Source organism: Eucalyptus grandis, chromosome 8 (assembly GCF_016545825.1).
Source record: "Eucalyptus grandis isolate ANBG69807.140 chromosome 8, ASM1654582v1, whole genome shotgun sequence".
Classification (NCBI taxonomy): domain Eukaryota; kingdom Viridiplantae; phylum Streptophyta; class Magnoliopsida; order Myrtales; family Myrtaceae; genus Eucalyptus; species Eucalyptus grandis.
The window spans coordinates 58,481,717-58,494,510 of NC_052619.1; the positions used below are offsets into that span (position 1 = coordinate 58,481,717).

At 38.2% G+C, this 12,794-nt stretch overlaps 2 pseudogenes; both read right to left on the reverse strand.

The window, feature by feature from the left end:
• Nucleotides 1-214: 214 nt before the first annotated feature.
• Nucleotides 215-8,737, reverse strand: LOC120287402 (annotated as a pseudogene).
• A 3,220-nt stretch (nt 8,738-11,957) lies between these two features.
• On the reverse strand, nt 11,958-12,794 carry LOC104415280 (annotated as a pseudogene).

Genomic DNA, 12,794 nt, shown 5'->3' on the forward strand with positions numbered 1-12,794 from the left:
AGGATGGGTGCAAATTCTTTAACCATTGATACTTGGCACTCAAAGCAAAACGTACAGGTGTTTTCAGCTCGTGCACTCCCAATCGATCAAGTGGAAGAAGTACAGCTGAACTCATGGATCTTCTAAAACCTTTGGAAAGAAAATGATTGAACTCCCCTCTGCCGTTTCCCATATCTGCAGCAACTTCTGTAGGTGACGGAAGACTAGCAGTTTTTCATGCAAGATATTTGAACAAATTAGGATTGTCTTTATCCCTCTCCATATAGTCCTGAGTGATCAAATCTTCTATCCGCTTTTTGATCGCCTCAAAATCAGGCTGCAATGGACAAGTTCTTATGTAATAAAGATGAGCACACATTTGCAAGGGAGATGAGCAAAAAAACAATAATTAGGAGAAAAGATAGCGATCATCAGAGACCTAAAGAATGGTTCCTAACTGCTCGACACACTCCATAACCAGCTGCTGATAACCTAAAACTTTCCAACTCTTCATGATGCACACAACTGATGCATCTATGGCCTAGCACCGATCCTTATCAATGTCTTCAATTACTTTCTTTTTCTCATCCATAGGAGGGAGTGGAATCTGGTGATTGGCAGATCACAGTCATTTGAATGCATAGGAATTGAAAGCTAAGGGAAAAATATGGAAAAATGTCGAGCAACAATATATACCTTGATCCTTCTCAATTTGTCAATGAACATCGTTTTAAATTCGAAGTGATTGGTCAATGATATTGTCTTTGTTTTTGGCTCTTTATTGATAATTTTGTACTTGGCACATGACAATGAGTGCAGAAGTCTAACAACGTTGCTGTTGCTCAGATTTAACTGGTTCATGATCTCTGAATAACTTAATCTCTCTGAGGTGTTGAAAAGCAGCAAAGCAGATGCCTATTCACGTGTCCTTTTGTGGCAGGTGACCCCTTCTATCTATCCTGGCGACTGTGGAGGGGGAAACAAAAGGAAAAGAGAAGGGTGGAAAAAGATGGAACAATTATATTCAAGAGACCTGATAAGTTGTGACAATCAGCCCCGCTGTTCTTGGTTTAAAATTTCAGACCATGTCACATGTACCCAAGGAGTATATCCACGTTAGTTTTCTCTCTTTCGTTTTTTTCTGATAGAATTCCTTGAGAACCTCATCGTACCTTACCTAAGATGACACAAAAACGACCAGTGATATTAGCAACTCTAGCAAAAAGCAAATTGTTAAATGTAGTGCGACAAAAGGAGAAGGGGATACACATACGCGCAGCATACAGAACTCTTCCTTGAAGAAACGGCGAAAGATGAAAAGGATGACACGCATACCATCTCTGCTGGAAGTTTCAAATCAGGAGATTTGTAGCTCGGCCAGAAGCCAATTGTCACAACAGTAACCGTCAAGTGAATCCCACGATTTGCATTAGGATTGTTGCTGAGATACTCTTCAAAACTAGTTTTGTTTTCCCTTGCCAATGTCAAATCTCTCATCTGAAAGAAAAATAATTCGGCAAATTGTGGAAAATAGTTGGCCTAGCATCAAATATTGCAGAAGTCAGTTAATCAGCAGTGACAATTAGGGCAACCGACCATTCCCTCCATCTTTGAGGTGAATTGACTGCCGCATTATGTAGGTTTAGCTTGGTCAAATTACTTCTCTCATGATCATCATTAGCACTCTAATCAAAAAGAAGTCGCCTCGCAAGCTTTTTCCTCCCATAGTTAATAACCAATAGATTCCGTCAATATGGTTTGCCCACAGAGGACTTCTGATTGCAGGCAGGTAATAGCAAGAGCTGGATAAATAATCACCTGTAGAACTCAGCAAATAGATCTTTATCACCCATATCGGCAACCAGCTTTACCACGAGTGCAATGACCAAAGAAAAAGGAATCGAGAACGGTAGAATGTGATGTGATTAGCCCATTAGTGTGTAAGTGCAAAATAATACCTTAAGCGTTTCCTCAATAACTTCATCAGTCAACTTCTCACCACCACCTTTCTTTAGTATGTTGTCATAAAAAGTGGCCAGCAATTCTGCAGTTGAGCTTCCACTGACTCCTTACTGAAGACGACCTCGGAAGCCTTCTTTCAAGCTTACAGAACAGCAGAGAACTTGAGATTAAGCATAAATAGAAGTTCCCGCAGAACCAGCAGCAACAGCATCATACCTGTGAAAAACAGCGTGGCTCTCAAAACAATTGTAGACATATGTTAGGTACCTATCATGTAATTCAATCACTTTTCTCACAAAAACCTGCAAAACGTGCACCTATATCAGCTTCATCTCAATATTCAGCCTCCTTTATCCCAAATAGGTATGAAAAAAATAGATATAATTACTTGTTCTTGCAGACCAACCGGATTCTTCTTCTCAGCCTGCAAAAGAAACAACAGTCATTGGATCACCACTTTAAAGAAATAACTGTTCGACCAGATCTTAAAGCGGATTGCATCACAACAATCAAACTATATAGTGTATACATCTAACAGTTTTCCAGTTATTCAGTTTCCAGTGGACATTTGAAAACTATGCTTAGCAGCAACAACCCTTCTATGGGCCAGAGAGAGAAATCGACGTAAATGAATTTTCCGAGCCACTAATAAGCAATGATGCAACAGGATGCTTTGCGGCAAGTTTGGTCTTAGTTCAAGTCTCTCATTCCAACTTCAGAGGTTGAGAATTAGCAACTATTCACATGCATGCCCCTTTTTATCCTTCAGTCCTCCAACCTCACATCCCCAATTTACAGAAAATTAAAGCAAATGGTGCATGCACCAGTTAAACATGCTTGCTTACTCAAGGAATATGGAAACGTCATTATACGTGTGCCAAATTTAAGACAGAAGTTCGAATAGGAGAATGCGTCAGATGACTTCTAATCACCTCAGAATGCATCGGATGACCTCTAATCACCTCTTAAACTCAGCTTTCTCATGACTAATTTATTGACAGAAACCAAAATTGTTCATCATCAAGGCTCCGTTTGTTTCGCGGAAAATGAATGATTTGTAAAACATTTTTCTAAGAAGGATTGCTTGCGTTGCTTACAAAAATAAATGAACAAGAATTATTATCATCATTATCCACCAAAATATTTGGACATGATTTGTTGTCGACAATAAAAAAAATTTTCATTAACTAAATTTTCAAATTATATAAGTGATTCTTTGTAAGAAAATATTTTTCCAAAATAATCATTTTTTGCGATACAAATAGAGCATCAATGTATTCTTTTTTTCCCCACAAGAGGTCCATCAATTCACATAAAAATGCATCTGTGTGTGAGTTCCACAAAATATCTACACTTCTGTCACTTAATCGTGTTGACTAGTACACTTCTTATGATTTTATTGAAGATGAAGTGTCTTCTCAGACACTAGAGTCCAAAATCTACTAGTAAAAATCATTTTAGCCGAGTGATATAAGAAATCCTTGAACATAGACAATTTTCGAAGACTTACGAAGATTCTATATCTAATGGAATCCTATGAAAGTGTGCACTTTAGCAGTTTTACAAGTTAAAAGAGCACGAGAAACAAAATAAATGTGCATACTTTCCCGTTGCTTGCAGCATCTTTGGATGTGAAATTCTTAAAGGGTTAATACCTTGAAAAACCCCAAACTGGTACATTTGTGATAAATTTACCCCAAACTATATTTTTGACCATGAAAAACCCAAAACTGGTAAACTTGTGACAAATTTACCCCGACTAACTATAAAAAACCCTAAACTGGTAATTTATGACAAATTTACCCCAAACTAATTTATTCGACTGCAAAAAACCCTAAACTGGTAAATTTGTGATAAATATACCCTATATAAATTGGATTAATACCACAAAAAAATCACAAAAAATTGTAAACTGTGACAAACGGAACGTAAAATCCTAAATTGGTATACTGGTTAACTGTCACGTGTTATTTAACTTTATAATTTGAGAATAAAATTTAACGAAAACTAACATAGGGTAAATTTGTCACAAGTGTACCAGTTTGGGGTAAATTTGTCAAAAGCATACCAGTTTGGGGTTTTTTGTGATCAAAAAAATAGTTTGGGGTAAATTTGTCACAATTGTACCGGTTTGGGGTATTTTAGGGTATTATTCCATTCTTAAATTGCACTTTCTCAAACAATTCTAAAATTGAATTGCACTTTCCTATAAAGGTTTATACTTAAATCGCACCAACTGAAAGGTTTAGAAAGCCATCGTAGATGTGAGTAGATATTTAATAATTAATTGTATCTCATCCATAGAAAGCCATCATAGAATATAGCACTTATGGTATAATCATTTCGTGTTTCTAATCTTAAAATTCACGATGTATTTTAGCTTTGCTTCTCTATATATGGCTCTTCTTGCTTGTACCCAATAGTTTTAAGGGTAGGAATCTCTATATTATTACATGCTCAATATGCAGCTCAGCTATTATTCAACCAAGTGATTTTGAGCTTGGATTTATTCATTGAACATAGGATTTGTTTGTTGCAGGCACTGATACAACTTCTGGCACGATAGAATGGGCAATGGCCGAGCTACTCCACAATCCGGAGAAACTATCAAGAGCCCATGCAGAGCTCGATCAAGTCATCGGCAAGGGCAATCTCGTCGATGAGTCAGACATCACTAGCTTACCCTTTTTACAGGCCATCGTCATGGAAACTTTTCGCTTGCACCCAACAAATTCCGTTGCTCCCTCGGAAATCTGGGACGGAATTAGAAATTAACGGTGTCGCCATTCCAGAAGGCGCACGAGTCTTTGTCAATATATGGGCCATTGGGAGAGATGGTATGTTGTGGGAGGACCCGAATGCATTTATGCCAGAGAGGTTTCTCGGATTGGAAATCGACGTGAAAGGACGAAGTTCTGAGTCGATTCCATTTGGCGGAGGTCGGCGTATATGTCCAGGCTTGCCATTGGCCTTGCGGATGTTGCATATCATGTTAGGTTCGCTCCTTAATTGCTTCAATTGGACGCTTGAAGGTGGGATTGAGCTTGAAGAGATGAACATGGACGACAAGTTTGGCCTCACCTTACAGAAAGGTCAACCTCTGAGAGCTGTGCCAACATTGGTGTAGTCAGTGAGCAATGAGTGCTCCCAATTTGCCATTTGGAATATCTAGACGGCGACTTTTATGTATGGTTTGAACTTGATGACAATTGATTTTTTTAAGTTTCAAATTGGTGACAAGATTATTTTGGATCATGCACATTTATTTTAAGGTTTTCTGAAGGGTAACTTAAAATGATATTTTGGTGAAACCCTTATGCTAATCGATTTGTGCATAACGTTTTCCATAAACTTAAAATAATAAGCTCAGATCAGGGGAAAATTACTTTCCCTTATAGTAAGAAAGAAACCACTTTTCGTAAATCACCAAACAAATAAAAATTAAGCATTTTCCTTGAAAATGTTCCCAAGGGGAAAATATATTCATTCATTATAAGTTTTCGGTAAAACAAATACACTTTAAGATTTAGAATGAACCATAAATATAGCAATTGATCATTGTGTCTCTCTCACAGCTAATTGGGATAATTATACAAATGGCTTTTGAACTTTGAAGTGGTCAATGAAGTTTGAATTTATTCAATATATCCCATGAAATCTAGCTTAATGTGCATGTTGTCCCCAAACTTTTATTTTGTTTAGTATATTTCCTAAACTTTTGATACATGTTCGATCTAATACTTGAACTATATGAAAAAATTCAATGTCATCTTTTTATTAATTCAGGTTCATGGACAGTAATGAATATTTTCATATAGTCGAATGATTAGATTAAATATATATCAAAAGTTCATAAATCACATCAAATAAATTAAAAATTCATGAATGATAATAGACGATGAACTAAAATTCAATGATTACATTGAACAACTTTAGAATTTAGAAACCACATTACACATTAGATTAAAGTCGAGAGATTATTTGTGTCATTTTCTCCAACTATACACTACTGCTGATAACAACCTCCAAGCATGCTAAATCTGTCCTTGAAAGTGATCTCGCTGTTGTCGATGCTCATCAGGGACGGTCCTCTAGGCCTTCAGGGGAAGGAAAAGCCCGTTGCCATCCAACTCTGTTTCTAATTTTTCCTTGTAGTGCTCGGGAAACGGACAAAGGCCAAGACGAGATGACGATTAACGATAGTAACGGTAGCTCAATTCAGTTTCCAAGTCGCCTGTTGCACGTGACAACATTGCAAGAATGAATTCAATAGCCCTATATTATATATATGTGTATGTATATGTCACCTATTTTACCTATATCCATCCATCAAAATTGATGCTGTATAGCTGGAAAATAGGCATGTACATCCTCCAAGAGCCAGAGTAATGAGAAAAGCCATCACATTCGACCACAAGTTGTAGCTTTTATGCTCTTGAATAACATCAAAACAATCGCTGACCGATTTGATGGCTTTATGGTTTCAGTGAAATAGAGTTCAAACCATGTCGACGGCTACTAATCTCGAATCACGGCATTGTATTAAAAAAATTCACTGTTATTTGAGGTGATACGGTTAGAATTTGCAAGTGGGAAAATAAAAGAGAGAGAGGAGAAAGAAATGAGAGTAGCGACCAATCCGTGGCTGGCGTGTTCTTACAATTTGTTCTACCTTATATATTTCAAAGTCAACGTCAAAATGGTGCATATCTAATCCGAGTCATTAAAGAAAAGAAGAAAAAGATGACGACTAAAGCAGATCCCTTTCGTTATTAATTTTTGACGTGGTAGACAATATCGCGATGCTGCGAAAAGCTAGTGTTTTGGGGCAGCTCTCAAAGGACAGATGATGTATCAACAGAAAGGGAAAGAGTCTATTCGACAGGGCATACCCTTTCTTTTTAGCTTGGTTCTTTCTTTTCTCGTATAATCTGTCTACTGGAAGAGATAAAAATGGGTAAACGTGATGACAACAAGATCACGAGGTAACAGACTGACCTAAACAGTCAAAAGTTGACTAAACGCACATGGATGAAGAATTACCATCTTCTGAAGCTCTAGGACTAGAGCAGCACATGGTATCAATACATATGATGGCTGATGGGAGCGTTCTTTATTTCCCACTTGCCAAGATAGACGGATGCAAACAAGAAGGAAAAGCAATTTCTTGCTTACGGCATTTTTTAAAGACAGTCAGACCAGTTCCAACAATAGCTTGCTTGCGAGACTTGGAATCTCGGATCATTCATGAATCTTGAAGATGCAGCTGTCAGCAGAAAAATTCGACCGGCAGGCATTGTAGAACAGCAAGCTTGCACCAAAACCTGAACCACAAAACCTCGAGTTGGATGACCAACTAAATCGCCTGTGACAGTATAATGAACTTAAAAAACTCCAAGTCCTTTGACCAGTTCATAGCATTGGTGGAATCTTGCAACCATATATATTCCATTCTCATAAGTCACGACGGTAGAGAAACCCAGCATTATAATATGTATGTACAACTCAAGCCAGATATTCCCAGCGTCTATGTCAAAGAAACATGCAGCGGAGCAGAGACACAATCACTCCTTGAATGGAAACAGACAAGCAAAATACAAGTACAAAGAACCTGCAAAAACCACAGAAAACTTTGTCTCAAAGAATGTTTCCAGATTAATATTGATGAGTGTTGACACCTAATTTTGGAAAAATAAAATTGCATTTTGAACAAATAAAAGAAAAAAAATGAAAATTGGGGAAATTGATTTGATTGATTATGCATGTCAAATTTGAAATTCTGATGGATGTTCAGATTTTGATAAATGCAGAAACAATTAAAAATCAGGTGAACAAATGGCAAGAATTTTGCAAAATGGAAGAAATCTGAAGAAGATCGAGCTTGATGCGAAATCACATTCCGATTTGCGCGCTGATTTAATGCAACAGAAGATGGAAAGTCGAAAGTTGCTATAAAAATGGCCATATGAAAATCACTATAAAAGGAGCCATAACTTTCGTGAGCGACGGGGGCTTCTCTAAAAAATTGAAAAAAAAAGGGAGAAGGAGAAGAAAATTTCTTCTGCAGAAAGTGCAAAAGAAACTGCCAAAAAGAAAAAGAAAAGAAAAGGTCAGAACGTGAGAGAAAGAGTAGGAGAGAAAAGAGAAAAGTAAAAACAGTAAAGGTTGATTTGACCTTTACTGTTCATCATCTTCCCCAAATCCACTCCTCACCCGCGCGCTGCAACTCGCGGAGATCCGACGCCGGAGCTCCGACGAAGCCCGCCGCTCCTGACGATCACCGAGCGCCACCCACCACTGCACCACCGCCGCTCCTGACCTCGCACCGCGCCCCAACGACCGCGCTCTCGCCGCGCCTCCGCCAGACGCCGTCGCTGCCCCGCCTGACGCCAAGCGTCGCCCAGCCCGCGCATCTGCTCGGAGCCCGACGCTTCCACGTCTCTGCAACCCGCGATCAGCGCTGAGCACGGCCCAGCCAACGCCTGCAACTCCGGATCCGTTGCCCGACGTCGCCGGAGCCAGCACCGTCGCTGCTCGCCTCAGCCCAACGCACCCCAGCCGGAGCCGCCCCACCGCGACACCAGCCACCTCCGCGACCCGAGCGCCCCAACTCCACCTCAGCCCGTGCCGATCCGCTCGACGCCGCTGGTTGCCGCGCCAAACACCTGCAACGTCGGCACCATCCCTGCTGCTGCACCACTAGAGCCCGACGCCTCCGCCTTGCCTTGCGCGACCCGCAAGACCCTCGCCGCCGACGTGCCGCTCCCGGTGCCTCGCCGGACCTCCGGTCAGCCATCCTTGGCTGGACCCCACGGCTGCCAAGCCCCCCAAAAAAAAACAAGAGAAAACACATTAGGTAGTTTTCTTTAGTTTATTTTATTTAATTTATTTTACTTTTATCTTGTTTTTTTTAGTATAATTAGTCTTTAGTATATGATTGGGAATTCAACATATTACCAGATTCGCAACCGTGCCAGGATTTTTTATTTCATCTATAAGGCCTTAGATGAAATAATTAATTAAGCGGGAATAAAATTTATATTTTGATCTTTAAGGCTTAAGATCAATTTATTGATTTTATTAGTGAAATATTGTCTCTTGATATGAACGATGTGTGATATTTCTAATGATTTTGAATGAATTGTCTCGTCTTAATTGCCTTGTTTATCTCGAGATATGTTTGAATTAGAATATTGCATGTTTTAGGGTTTACATGTTTAGAATAAGAATTTTATTTAAAAAATCAAAAAAAATCAATTTAGGTTGCTAGATTTTAATTTAGGTTGCATGTTTTAATTATTCAGCAATTATTAATTTCGAAATTTAATAAAAACAACAAAAAATCATCATGCATATGTAATGTAGTGTTAAAGCATATTTTGCATGTCATTGCATATTAGGTTAAATTGCACTTAGTTTAATTTAGATTTTTTTAATTTGTTATAAGTTTAGGCATTTTTAGATATGTTGCATTTTAGGATTATTTAGGTCAAGATAATATTTTAGTTCAAATTAGGATTTGGCTCAACCTAATTCCTAATATAAACTAATTAGGATCTTAATCTAATTAGGTAATCTTCACATTTCATCTAATTTCGAATTTCATGAAAAATACAAAAAAAGTCATATTATTTAGGAAAAAATACATTCTTTTAGGAAAGAGAAAAAATGCAATATGCATGTCATTAGGGTTAGCTTCATTTAGATGCATGTCATTTAGGGATTGTTATTAGATCCATTTAATTAGAAATTGCATGACATTAGAATTAAGTCATTTAGTTAATATTGCATTGCATATTGCATGATTCTCATTAATTAAATGAAAAATAAAAAGAAATTGCGTGTTAATTAGAAACCATATTCGGGGTTGTTGATGTGGTTTTTTAACTTAACATTGCATGCTTTCGTTGCTTTGAGGTAAGTTTTTGCAATTTATTTATTGTTTATCTGGGTGTTAAATTGGTGGATTGTGCACTCGCATGATCACCTCACATGTTAGGAAAACATATTTAAAATCAATTTTAGCTGCCTGCAAAAAAACATTTTTTTGAAAATAAAAGAATGGTACCGAAAGGCATTAGAGAAATCTAATGTAACCAAGTCCCCATATCCATAGTCTCTGGTTCGTAGGAGTAAAGTGAAACTCCCGTTACTTTACTTGGGTTTCTAATCGATCCACAAAAAAAATAGATTAGTAGCGACTCCTGATTAAAAAATCAATTGCATATTAAGAACTTAAACTTAAGTCGCGAATTGGTATGGGCTTGGGAGAGCCCGAATTAAGTCTAGGCTTAATAATCCATTAGCCAAACCCTAGGTGGTCCAAACCGAAAAATAGGTCGCGACAATGAGCTCATCATCGCATGCATCAGCCAAAAACAAAGAAAGAAAAGGAAATTGGACGTGGGTCGCAGATAATGCATTTGTCAACTCTAATTTTTCCAAGCCAACTTCATCGGTTAAGCGAAGACCATTTAATTAGTACGATAGCACTAAGGTCAGAAAAAATAAAAAATAAAAATCAAGAGGGTGAATTCTCAAGGAAGCTACATTCGCTAATGCCAAATTTATTTCAAGGGTCTAGTTCTTGCTCCATTAAAAATTATGCAAGAGGGCGAGAACAACCACGATTTTGAACAAAGAATACACCAAGCACGTGCCCTATCAGATGGCGACCACATCCCTACTCGTAAACTTTATTCAATTGGAGGATTAATCATTATGAGAATCCATTAAATGAAATCTCCTGTCCAGAGACAGCAACAAAGGAGAGAGAAAACCGTAAACTCGATTACCCAATTAATTAGCCACACTGAAACAGGAGGTACTCCTCATCAGATTCTGATCTTGGATGCCGGGCAGAGTTTTTGACGTAATCTCCATAATGTCAATTAGAAAACAAGTACGTCTATGTCCTATATCGGCAAGTAGAAAAGAGTGACAATTTAATGGATTCTACAACGTGCTATTAGCCGGCATTGAAGATTATATACCATGTATCCAGAACATTAGTATGTGACTGATATGACACGGAGAATAGTAAGCCTGGCCTAAAAATGTTTATACAGATAGATGCCATACTTACAAATTGCTTCCGACATTCTATCCAGAAATACTCACAGAAGAGACATGAGTTGAAACCACCTATCAAATTATCCCATCACAATGGCATTGGCAAGAATATCCACAATAAGAGAATGGCTAATACCTTCGTCATCGACTTAGTTGATATATGATAAGATTTGAATACAATGGTTTAGCTGACCTACTGCTGGATCCTTCAACTGCAAAACGTACTGCTAAGGTACTCAAATGTCTCAAATGTATAAAGCAATAGCACTAAACTAATCACAGAAATGTGATAAAAGTCGTCGACAATCAAGTTAAATCAACAATTTTGAATTCAATGTAAAAGGCAAAAATCACACTCCCCAAGAGCTAAGTTCTTGTCCAAGGATATTACATCAAATAGCAATTACGGTAATGCTTCCTAACTTTCAGTGCTCAAGTTGTTTTGGACTTTCAAGCAGTAAGGTACCAAAGTAAAATAGAGATCTACCATTGTCATGGCCCAGCCAAAAGCAAAAGGAGTAAATTTTTTTTTTTTGGTCGGAAAAAGCAAAAGGAGTAAATGATTGGTGGTTAATTGATACGAATCAAGCCCCACATTGACTGGTAAAAATATCCGAGGTGATCTGTAATTTGGAACCCTTCGTCGGTGGTTAACATTTGGTACTTCTTTGAGACTTTCACTTGCATAGTTTCAGCCAGGTTATTATGCATCACTATTAAACTATCACACTTGGTGGCCAAACCATCTCTCCCTCCCTGTTCATTCTCAGTGTAACATCAGCACCTCTTAAATTGAGGACCTTGTAACTTAATGCCCTCTCTCATTGCATTTTCTTTAAAGCTGAAAGCAAATATGAAATGACACATACTTTGCCGGTGCTTTTTCTTCCATTACCAATTTTGGAAGTTTATATAATCAAAGTGGAACATTAGAAGGGAAGAGGTAGGAGAACAGGGCAACATCTGCTTCAAGATGCAATAAATCAAATCAGCTTCCCCAATTATGGGGCAACAGGGAACATGCCAAGAAGCATTCTTCATGCCCGAAAAGTTTATGTACATAATGATATATTCTATCAGTACGTATCCATAACCCATGGATTCATACCGACGATAGTAATACATTTTCAGTCATGTTCAGCTCTTCCTCAAGTCAATGGTCATCTTCAAGCAAAACGTAGAAAAAACTAGGACAACGTCACTTGTTCTCAGATTTAAGCTGTCTTGCAAGCACACGAACGCCAAAGGATGCGATTGTGGACAAGATAGCTGATGAATAGCCCGTCGCAAGTAGAGCACCCCTTAGAGACTGCATTCGAAGGATTCCATGTATCAGCGTTCAGTAAATGTAGTACAAAAGGACATCCACACAAGGTTGAAGATGGTGTTCTCAGAAACCTTGGCCAGCAGCAAAGCATTATCATTTGCATACTGCAAAGAGCTCTCGGGGATGCTTTGAACGCCTTGAGCTAGTTGCCATGAAAGAATTCTGCATTTTAAACGGTAGGTTTCAATTTAATACTCTTCAATCTAATATAACTAGGCAAAAAAATCAATTGTGACAAAAAGCATCAGTTACCCAATTGAAAAACCGATAGCAGCCCCGATGTTGGCTTTATCTGATGTAGCTTACTTGAAGTTCTCCAAACTGCATTTTCAAAAATGTGAAGAACCAGTGACAGATCACGTTATGTTAATAAGCTTGTCCTTGAGACCTCAACCAGGAGAGAGCTAGAACCAACCTTAAAAGTTCGGGCTTCCTTCTTAGGTTCTTCAACCAT